This window comes from Thermobia domestica, chromosome 11 (genome assembly GCF_964235325.1).
Source record: "Thermobia domestica chromosome 11, izTheDome1.hap1.1, whole genome shotgun sequence".
Classification (NCBI taxonomy): Eukaryota; Metazoa; Arthropoda; class Insecta; order Zygentoma; family Lepismatidae; genus Thermobia; species Thermobia domestica.
The window spans coordinates 94,125,387-94,137,839 of NC_137464.1; the positions used below are offsets into that span (position 1 = coordinate 94,125,387).

The window sequence follows — 12,453 nt, forward strand, 5'->3', positions numbered from 1 at the left end:
ATAAACAAACCAAAATAAAAGAAAGAAGAAAAATGATCGATTAACATTTTGTTTGTTCGAATGGAATATACTGTATTAAAGAAACGAGGTTGAAAATACAAAATGTATTAAAGCTTATTTACCCGAAGTTTTGGTGAAGCTTATGAGTGCAAAAATTTCATTGCACCGAATCATCTTCCGTCACGACAATCATCTCGACTTAAGACAATACAGATAATGGAATGTTAAGCTTCGATCTTGTACCATCTGGTTTCTTTTATGCTCTAAATTAAGAATCAGGCATGTTGGAACATCTTATACTACACTTGAAGAGGTGGTTCACGCATTTCAACAATGCGTGAGTAAATAAAATGTTCAGTTTAAATTTCCCTTGTGTTGCACTTGTAAGGATGAAGAAGAGGGAATGAAGATAGTGTGTAGGGAACACGAAAATGTTAGAAAATCCATTTACACAAGTTTGAAATCGAACTAGAGATCTTTTGGTATAGATAAGTGCTCTACCATATGTTTGTTATTTGTAGACTATTATTTTTATTGTTATTAAATGAGGATAAAACCTTTGAGAAAAAAAAAAAAAAAAAAACTACTACGATGAATGATTCGAAAGCTGATGAAGAACATTGGATACAGTACCGGTATTGTTATTTGCTTGGCATTATTTGTCTAGTGATAGAATAAGAAATTATGGGAGTGTATCAGGGTGATAATTAGATGGAAATTAATGTAACCAACATGGTCAGGAGCTAGTGTGAGAATTGATAATTATATGCCATAATGAAGTATTGACAATAAGCTGGCTGCACTCCATCCAGCAATATAAGATGCTAAGTGGGAAAAGTGAACTCATGTATGTGGTGGAGTGACCAGAAAGTGAGATATATTAAAACCTGCAGTGAAACGTGTATATATTATTTCATACAACCAATAAAGCCAACAGATAACACATACATTGGGTTGTTTTTCGACATAATCTACATATTAGTTGAGGCACTTGTCGCGTTCTGGGATGAGTTTGAAGATCCAATCCTAGTAAAAATCCTGTAACTTGCGTGTTCAACCACGTTGTTAGGAAGCGTCTCACCTCCTCGTCTCAAGAGAAGTTACGCCCTCCTAGGTGCTCCTTCAAGTACAGGAAAAGGTGAAATCCGCTTGGAGCAAGGTCCTGGCTGTAGGGAGGGTGGTCGATGATGTCCCACCTGTGTTTAAATCTGTTGATAGACGTGCTGGATCGCCCACTGCGCTTCTCATCGGTGACGTTTTGCCTAACAGCCGCAAACTTTCGACAACGTTCTGCGACATGTTGATGAGACGTTACAGTCTCTCAGAAAAACTCTATAAGGTGCCGGTGATTGAGCGGTTACATGTTTTGCGTATAGAAAGCGAATAACTGAGCGGCGGATTTTTTTTCCCGAGATCAGTTTTCCAAACAAGTCGCCATTTGTGTTTACATACAACTAGCGCTGTAGGCAGCGGGTGGCTGAAACTATGCACAGTTGCCAACTCCATGAATTAAGATTATCGCACACTCCTCATTCTTCTATATATCTAACAGACGAAAATCCAGAAATGTCGGCCTTGTAACCTTAGTTTCTAATCCTCCCCTCGTACTTCGAAATTAATTCCTTAGTGCTCCCGGTAGCCCAGCAGATAACTCAGAGCTCCTTCGTGGCTATACGGTTAGCGTATATGTCTTCGGTGTGGGTGACCCGGGTTCGATTCTCGGTGGGAGCCCATGTGATTTAAATACCACATTAAGCTGTAGGTTCATGTTTCATACATCCTCGGTGCTGAAAGAAAACGCTAAACGCTAATTCAATCAACCAACAAGTCCAATTTGGTTCCTGGTAATGTAATACGTAAAATAGCCTATGGCAAAGGCACGCGCTCAAGTATTATTAGTAGCTAACATTTGTTGAGAGAGGAGATGCTATTCATCTATATGAAAGAGTTGGTGGTAACATGTCCATATGAAATAAACGATCTAATATGTATGAGGAACGATGCTGTCATGAAGAACTCAGATTATACTATAACTGAGTTTTGCTCGCAGATTTAGACGCAGTTTGACATTTTTAGACTTAGAAATATAATTTCCCTCTCACTTTATCTTACTATAACGAGATAAATCCATGTAAGATACTAACTTTAGATACATCTGAGATATGCTGGTTGATTGATTTAGGAATTTAGTGTTACTTTTCAGCACTAACTCTATATGAATCTGGACCTACAGTTTAACGTGTGTAGAGTTGCCGATGAGAAAGAATGTTCGTGATGAGGTACGATATGTTACAATGATCTTCCAAAAGAAATACGCTTTTCAAGATGAGACATCTCTTTCACAGCATTCTTCAAGATGAGGCGGCTTTAACTCTTGTCTCGTATGCAACCACTCCAAACATAGAATCCGAAGAGTATGACCTTCACCAGGAATCGAACCCATGTGCACCGTATTGAAGAAGCATATGCTAACCATATATCCATCTCAAATTTGGTTCCGTAATCAGATGGACAGTTTCTATCAGCTAACTTATTCACAGCAAATAAACCAACTTTCCATTTGATTTCAACAATATTCCTTGAGAAAGTAATGGTTTGATTTACGAATGATGAGTGGGCGGAACCTTAACACGCGTTACATCATTTCCTTGAACCATATGCGAAAGAGGTTACACGAACTTTTCGTAGCCATGCTACTGGCAGCTTACCAACTTACAGATATGCATAAGGTCAACGGCCATATTTTTTAAATCCTACAATAGATTCTGAAATAACAGATATTATAGTCATAAATATGTGTTAGAATAGTGAGGATGGATACGATTACGAAAAAAATAGGGTTTGAGCTCTTCAACAATGGCGCAGTCAAAGATGTCGGTCTCTCGCACAAGACTGAAAATGAGACCTTTATTTCACAAATGTATCGTAATTAACTAATTCTATGATTTACGGAACCTGAGGGTTCATCGTCGCAGAACAGAACATTGAAATTGGCTCTATCCTGAGCCGAGTAAATTCGGTCTAGATTGTTTTTATCTATCACACGAATATACTACCTGTTATTTCTTCTTGGTCTACCTAAAAGTCTTTTCCTTCAGGCTTCCAGACTAAGAACCTATGCATTTTGCGCTTTTTTCTAAGCGAATGACGCGTCTAATTGACCTTCGATATATCGGTTTTATTACTTGTGTCTTATTCGGTGATGTGTAGTACGACGCTGCGCACTGTGTAATTTTTCTACCGCTCATTATGTCCCGAAACCTTGATTTCGAAACATTTCACCCTCTTTGTGCGTCAGTTACAAAGTTTCACATCCTTACAATACAGGCCCGTACCCAGCCCAAAAATTTAGGTTGGGGGGCGATCCAACCATATTATAGTTCATTTGCAAGCCTACTGTGAAAATTTTAGGGGCCTACTAAAAATTGATTGGAGCCCGGTCCCCTCTAGACCCCCTTGGATACGGACCTGTTAAAATATATGACTACTTTGCAATTGAGGCTCTCACGAACTCGCGCGAGCTCAGGATCATTATTCTCAATAAGACTCATGTCAACTCGATCTAGGGCTAATTAACTTGATTGGACTCACGCTCACTAAGGACTCAGATTTACTATACTAATGTGTCCCTAATACTAGTTTGCTGTCTTGCAGTGGCGTTTATCTAATGTATGTAATGTAAGCAGTGCATACCCGAAGATAAAACCCACATACTTAACATTATTTCTCTGTTATCATTCCAACCGATTTCCAAAATCGCTCCTTCGCTTCCCTTCCTTGACATTGGAACTGAATAGTTGTTGCGAGTTCCTCATAAAGTAACTAGAGAGCAGCATAATAGATATACCTGCCATCTAGCGTCATTCTTTGGTACTTCTTGCGGGTCTGGAAGCAGTTCTTTGCATTGCATACCCGTGCTGAAAGTTAAAACAGAAAGACTGTGAAAAAGTGTCAAATTCTCTTGTCATCACTGAAGAAATTTGTACACTGTGAAAAATACTTATGTGGCGTACGTAAAATCGTATGTTATATTTGTAAATCCTGTAGTTTTTCGACTTGACGTACAGCAAACGTATAACTGAAAATGTATATTTTATAATATTTTCTATATAAGTGTGTTCCATCTTTACGTACTTTCCGTATGAAACAATATAGGCGGTCAGGATCTCACATATAAATGGATGTATATAACATATAGCTGACGAAGGTAACATATATATATATGTAATATAAGGAAGACTGTTAGATATCAGACATCCTGCAATATAATATCTAAGGGCACTGATAACGTATGGTCCGTACTGATTTCTGTAGTAAGCAAGAGAATTCCGTATATTTGTACAATATACCGCTGTCCGGAGAACGGATTTTTCTCAGTGTATTAAAACTAATCAAAAATCATTTGTAAATTGTATTAAATATGTTTTACTGCGATATTCAGTTATTCAATAATGTAATTATATACTTCAATCTTGTGCAATGTATGGGAAGAAGGAATGTAATAGCAGTTTCTGATTATTGCAATAGAAGCAAGAAACCTGTGAAATAGAGGCAGAGTTAGGAGCTAGAAGTAATTATGACTGCATAATTTTTTAATCTTCGGCGATCCAACTTTGCTTCTCGAGCATGCAAAAGTAAAAAGGCGATTTTACAGAATGGAGGTACAATTTGTCAACTTAAAAAATTTCCACTAAAATAAAAACATGTATTCGACATTTTAAGACCAGCAATTATAATGTATTTTAAAAATGAAATGAATATTTGGAACAACGGAGGATATAACGACATTAGTAATGTATAGTTCCGGACAGAAGTCTTTGATTAGGTAATGGAGACTGCTATGAAACAAATGCAAAGTATGAGAATTAAATCTGTCATCTGTAGTTTCGTGTGGAGAAGAATCAAACTTGTGAACCAAAGGTTGAAGAACAACTCAAGTTATTAATATAAACTTTGCCGAAGTTTATTCACTTATATCATCATAAAAGAAATACGAAAGACGTTTTGAAACGAAGAAATATAACATACAACTTTGCAAGCGGAAGCAAAGAGATCTAAGTGACCAGACTAAAGATGAATCATTTACCGCGTAGTGATTATGGTTCAGTGCTCAAGGCGCTCGACCAGTAATCTGGAGGTTCTTGGTTAGAATTCACGTCGCGCATATTTTTTTTTTTTTTTTTTTTACTTTTGGATTTTGATGGCGATTGATCGGCGATGACAGACGTTTTATTATATTCAGATATTTGAATACTCGGATGTTTCAATACTTGAACTATCAAATCTTCAGGAATAATAATAGTAATAATAATAAACTAATAATAATTATTATTATCTCGTAGAAGATTAAAAGCTAGGAGCTAATTATCGCCCAGGTCATATCATTATAAGCAGAAACGTGACATTTCGGTTTTGCTTTATGTTGCCTACGACAGGACAAATTTCTCATCTCGTTTCTTAAACAAACAAAATAACATGAGAATTAACATTTTACATTCGAGACGGGACAAGGCTAACTCAAATTATCGTCTCGCTTTGGAGATGAGAATCGAGACGAGACGAAATGTATCGTAAACATTTCTCGTCTTGTCTCGATTCTCGAAATAGCGTATGTCAATTCTGTAAGTAACAATTGCTCTGTAGACTGAATCTTATAGGCTATTTTGTTACTTTGTATTTCAGAGCTCACTGAATTATGGTGTGCATAGGTATTTTTGTAGCAAAGCTTTTATAATTACCTTTGCATATTCTAAAAACTAGTTTATTATATGCCTTACTGTTTAGTGAATTCAGTTATTTTTATTACAGTTATATTCCTTGAAATATACAGTAGAATACTTTCTACATGAAACTTAAGTGGAAAGCTTTCGTTTAAAGTTTGGGTAGCTGCACAGGTGTGTCTTGAAGGTACGGAACCCCCTCTCCGAAATCCCTACGTTTAAGTAAGTTTTGCCAAATTTTAGGGTGTGCAATTCGCTACACACACGAATGTTTCTAGACTCTTACTTAACACAGCAGTCTTAGGGTAGTGACTTGAGCACTAGTTTCGTAATTTAGGAGTCCGCGGTTCGATTCCCTCTGAGGAAATTAAGAAATATTTTATCATTTACAATGTTGATATTTCTGACGTAAAATAGCGTGAAAAATAGTCAATTTCTCTCGTTTTTACAAGTTAGAGTTGAAACGACTTCCTTCACAGGGGAAATACTGACAAATGACGTCACAGTATACAATCTCGATTCGTATTCTCTGATAACTTAGCGTGTTTAGCAAACAATTCATGAATACATAAGGTATGAGTCATATATGTGTCTGAAACCTTATTGTTTCATTGTGTATTTTTTTCTGAGTTCTTCCACTCTTACTAGAAATAATAATAATATTTTCGTTTACCTTTTCCAACACGTTCCATATATCTGTTCAATCAAAATTTGTAAATAGGAACTATTCTTTTTTATATTTGTATGTATATTTTGTTAAAATATCAATATAACGCATACATAATCCAAAGTCTTTTAACCAAAGAAAGGGCGTTACAATGTATCGTGATGAAGTCAAATCCTACTTAGTTTCTGTTAAGGCATCCGGAGGTTCGATTTTCGTATTGTCCAGGAGCCGACACCTTTTTCCCCTTCTTTTCCTTCCAAAGAATCTTTTATAAGGCAATTGATCCTTATAGAGGGTCCAATTTTTTTTTTTTTTAATTTTCTTAACTTCAGTATGCTTATTTGCATTCTAATAGGACATAATATTGAGGTCTCAAATATTTAGTAATAATAATAATAATAATAATAATAATAATAATAATAATAATAATAATAATAATAATAATAATAATAATATAATATAGAAGACAAATTTCGTATGAGGACAGATTGTATTAAAATCTGTAAAATCGCCCCTAGCGTTAGGCAAAGGTTACAAAATTGTCATAATTGGAGAGAAATGTCAGGACCATCAGGACATACTCTCTGCATACGTCCCTACAACTAGCTAAATGTTATATGGAATGTTTGCAGGAAAATTTCATGTAGAAAGTACAACGAGATTGTATATCTGATCTATAAATTACTTCCATTTTTAATTGTAGCTGTTTTGGGCAACGGTGCTTAAAAGTGCACAATATGTTATGAAGAAGAAGAGGAAAAAATGTAGAATATATGTTGAGATAGTTTGATATTCATGCAATGGTAGTGGCTGTAACTAGAGATAATTGCTTGTTTCGTGTTGCTATGACAACAAAAAGATTATTATTCATGGAGTTTTGAGAATAAAAGTTAGTTGTTATATATATTTGTCGAGCCTAATTTCCAAGGTATGCAATTAAGTGGATAAATTAAAGTACCGAATCGTGTTGACTTACTCGAACTGTGGGCAAATATATGTAACAAAAGAATCTTAAATAACGTTACAAAAGTAGGGCCACTGAACTCACAAGATCCCTAAGAAAACTTGTTTTTAAGTAATGGTTATGCCGGCTAAACTACAGAAGACGTCGATGATGAGAATAAAAGAGATGCGTCAGCTTTTATTCATTCGTGTTTAGCGAGCCTAGTATAACATCATTCCGACAGTTCTTTAATTCAAACAAATTCAGATATTTACAAGGCTCAAGTAACAATGAGTAAGATTGATTTTACAAAGTTTATGAGAAATTGGAATATATAAATACGAAATAAATATATAATAATAACCAGAAAGTTATTAATTTATACAAATTGATCAAAGTTAGCATAGGAAGATATTTAGAAGAGCCTGGGAAATTCAATATATATGTAACTGTGAACGCCATTACAATTCATGCAGTGTAAATCAAGATATCACAGAAAGAAAAAAAAGAGAGAGAGATTGCAGTCACAAGAACAACTTGCATACACGACTTAGAAAAGTGAAGTTCTTACAGAAATAAATAAATCATATAGATACAGTAGGGCTTTTCACCCTTACTGAACAACGTAAAAATTACGTTTGGTAGGCAGGGCCGGATTTCCATGTTTTGCGCCCATGGGCTCTAGTGAAATTTCCGCCCCTAACTACATCAATCACATCATTCTCCAAAACTTCCATTCTCCTGGATCCACTTCTTAAAATATTACTTTTACGTTTGCTACTAAATTATAATTATTACTGTTACCTGGCCAGCATTTGGAGTAGATTCATTAAAACTTACCTGACTCCTGCCTAACCTATTCAACATTACATGGTGTAAAAGACAAAAAAAAAAAAAAAAAAAAAGCAAATGATATAAAGAGTTATATTATTGTACCTAAAATTTTACAAAAAGGCGTTTCTAAAACTTTTGTGAATCAAAATTATTTACGTCTTGCTTTGACATTGGCAAAATCATTAATAACGTCATCAAAATTAAGTTTAACAGTCAAGCCATTTTCAATGGCTAAAACAGCTAGATGAACCAGTCTCTTCTGAGAAAGAGTAGATCTCAAATAGTTTTTGATTCCTGACAGTGTGGAAAATGATCTTTCCGCTGCACAGTTAGTTGCTGGTGTACATAAAAACATTTCAAGGCAAATACTTATGTTAGGAGATAAGTCGGAAGATTTTTCGATATGAGAAATCGGTTAAGCTGCGATAGTGACATCTCTTCAGCACTTCCCAACTTCTCTTGAGCTAAGTCTTTTTAAATGAAGGCACTCAACAACAAACGAAGATTCCTCGATGTCAGGTGCATACACTTCCTGCGGAGAAGGCGCTGTTGTGGTGATTTCTTCGGCACTCAAGTTGCGTAGATTTGTTAAGAAGGAAAATTTGCTGAGAAATTCATTGTAGACCACGATTTTCTTGTTCAATTCGGAAAGAAGCTTGTCAATGACCACAACAAAGGTTTCTTGAAGACGATTATCTGAGTTTTCCATTTCCTTTTTCTCTTCTGATTGAGATTATTAGGATTCTTCAAAGAATTTCTTCCTTTTTCTTAATCTTTTAGGCCTGTTTCCTATGCGTTCGCCATCAGTTTCAAGAACAGTCTGGAAAGTCTCTAGTCTTTTCTCACCAGCCATCTTATAGAACTTAAACATACCTTTCAGTTCATCTACAAATGTAATGAGAGATGTGAGTACAGACTCACAACTGCAGTTACAGTCATATTATGGAATTATATCTTTTCACTCACAGAATTAAATCTACTGAGAATGTCTCCCCATAAGGCTGCCATAAACGAAGTTTTAGGAGAAACAAGTTTTCTTAAAAGCCCTTTAGCTTTTCTTTCCTTCTTGTTCTTCTTCTTCTTTTCTTTCATTTTCAGCTTGGCTTAGAATCATACACTTGAGCGCATTTGCAATTGCCTCAAAATCTCTGTTGAAGCTTTAGCATGCAACTTCCCCGGCGGACCATCTTGTTATGCTCAGTGATTTGATAGAAATGTTCTTATCGTCAGCCTTCAAAAAATATTCTAAAATATTACATAGATGGGTCGAGGAGGAAAAAATCATAGAGGTCTTGTAGCAAGTCAAAAAATGATTGGAGATATAACAACATACCAAATCCTACCAAATTAAGGGAATGAGTAGAGCATGACAAATAAAATATTAAAGGATTTGCTTCTTTTAGTCTAGCTTGTAACCCAGAATATATTCCGGACATATTTGATGCATTACCGAACGATTGTCCGCGACAATTCAGAATGTCTAAGCCATGAGCCCTAAGAAATACAAATACTGATTCAGCCAGTTCTTTCCCTATGACCTTGTTTAAAAAAAAAAAAAAAAAAAATCTACAGAGCGTTCCGGATTAATTTACGTATCTTAGGGTAAAAGATAATTGGTCATTGTGAGTAACATCAGGCGTTGAGTCTACAATGATTAAAAAGTATTTTGATGTTTTTACTTCTTTTAAGATAGCCTCTATAATACTTTCACCCATTATCTCAATCAAATCCTCACATATTGTAGATGAAAGGTAAGATAACTTGCCTTGACCAGGGTTTTCATAATATGGAATATTATTAATCAATGCGTGATTTTAAAAAGAGGTCAAACTCCGCAATCAGTTCGAGGCACATCATGTAGTTTCCATTCCTGGTTATACTGCTTCAGAGCGAAATAACTCTGTTGGTAGAGCGTTGGGTTCGCATTCGGAAGGTCGTGGGTTCGATCGTCACCGCCTACCATCCTAACTGGTATTTTCCCTATTTCTTTCCCTCGTTGTTATATATCCAATGTAAAATGGCCTCCGAGTTGTATCTGGTATTTGTTGAATAAATAAATAAATAAATACACACCAATTTGTGAAAGTACGAGTGTCGAGTGCCTGCTGCCGCCCTTTCCAGCAGATCCACCGACAACTGATCAAACCACCATAATAATCAACTGACTTATGACAATATTTGCTACGACTAGTCTGCTACAATATTATCGTAGTCACAGCCATTTTTAAAAAATGGCTTTCGTTTATTTTATTAAGTCGTTAGTGAAATATGTATTTTCAATAGTTTTATCGTTTTCTTATTATTTTTTTTTCAAAATTACCGCTCTGGTCCCGGCCCACGTGGCCCATGCCTAAATCCGGTCCTGTTGGCAGGTCTATTGAGATTTCCACGAATGTTATCAAATATTCACTTCCGCAGAATGTACTATGATAACAATTAGTATTCTTCTGTTTGTAATCAGGGAAAGGTAGCAGTAGAAATTTCTAATTGTTTTAATTTCATGCTAAATTTCATTGATCCTAATTTTAATAATTTTACGTATCATTATTTATTATGTTTAGCGTAAATCCAGTGGTAAAAATTACGAATCAAGACTAAAGATTATTATACACTGACACAATACTAACATACTATAGACTATTTCTTCTTTATTATATCTCTACGATCCTATAAAATTTTGTTTGCCAATGGAAATTAATTTTTTCTTTAAGTTGCCTTACTCAGTGACTACAAAAATATTTTCCAAATTGATTTCTATTTTACTAATGATTTTAACCTTCAAAATGACATTGCTTTGAAATTTTAAATGTCATTTGAAGAAGATAATTTAAGTACCAATGAATACAACTTTTACTTCGTACACCATAGAGTAATGATGAGTAGCTAGAGTCAATTTGTTGCATTGTGAAAAGAAGAAAAAAATTCCATTAGCTATAAGAAAGTGGTGCACCAGGGTGATCAGTGTTATACACCAGTATGCTCTTAAGCGAATCCATGCACAAGGTTTCCTTTATTTTTTCCCTTAAGAGTATTTCCGGTTGGGGCAAACATCCACGGGATCATTTTTCAAAACTACGTCACATTTTCTTTTATCTCACAAGTCCCAATTTATGAAATAGAATAGGCTACTACAGTAACAGGAAAGTCATTTGTAAATATTAGTACTGTTATCCCTTCTTTATCGTGTTAAATTGTAATTCTGTGATTGTGGTCAGTTTTTGCCAAATTCTGCGTACAGCGACGCATTTCAAACAATACATAAAGTCATTAGAACTGCTATCCTGATTATAAAAAACTAAATCGCCAATTTTGCGTTGCGTTGATGCAAACAGATACGGAATATGACCATATTACATCAACTAAACAGTACCAATGTTCCTTATATCTCAATTGTAGATTATCCAACTAGCTGTAGAATGATCTAATTTTGTGTAATTTCGTAAACAATCTTTGACAGTAATCTCTTTAATTATGCCCTTAATATCTAAAGGTGCTTAAACATCATGGAGATCTTTAAAATTTATTTTAAAGAAGTGAGGAGATGTCTTAGTGAATGAGAGTTTCACTGGTAATGAAGGGTTCCAAAGTGGATGCCAGACCTTGTGTTTTTGATTGAACAAGTTTATTTGTTTTTTTTTTTGTTTTTTTTTTTTTTGGAATTCTATTTTTTGATATTATTTTCATTCCAACAATTCTTTCATAATTTTTTCACTTACATTTATCATGCATCTGTTAAGGCTACGGGAAATAACTACTGAACGTTGAAGATTTTATTTGAAGAGATTTTGTTATGATACTTTCATAGTGTTGGCAACACTGTGGCTTGTACCTCGAAACACTTGTGGAGTCATTCACACGAAAAGTGAAGAAATGTGTCTGAAGATGAAAAAAATATTGTTATCATTACACATAATAAGTTCTTTCATGTTAGTTTGTAATTAAATCAAGTTAGCGTACCTTGTGCTGCACGTCATCAATTCAAGGGCGAGATATTCAACTTGACCCGATGTTGCTATTTCTGGCTTCCCATCTGCTGCTGAACTCTTCACGCAACAGTTGACAAATTCTACTTCATAGGTGGCAGCATTATCGCCAAACAAACGCGAAACACTTGTGACTGGAATGAATAATTGATTTGGCCATATTATTCTGATGCTTTTAAAGCATTCTTTCGTAATTCTTGTTTCTGACTACGTCAAGTAATTTTTTAACTTATACAGATCAACTGTAAATATTCCCTTCCTTTAGAAAGTTCTGTTTCAAAATCCATCTCCTCGCAAATAGCTGCT

At 35.0% G+C, this 12,453-nt stretch overlaps 1 protein-coding gene across 1 annotated transcript in view; it reads right to left on the reverse strand.

The window, feature by feature from the left end:
- Positions 1 to 12,253, reverse strand: part of LOC145664294 (maltase 2-like) — a 164,668-nt gene extending 152,415 nt beyond the window's left edge. Inside the window, exon 1 of the mRNA XM_081730833.1 lies at positions 12,122 to 12,253. The gene's annotated coding sequence lies outside the window, so the exon portion shown is untranslated. The remainder of the gene's footprint in view (positions 1 to 12,121) is intronic.
- Between the last annotated feature and the right edge of the window lie 200 nt (positions 12,254 to 12,453).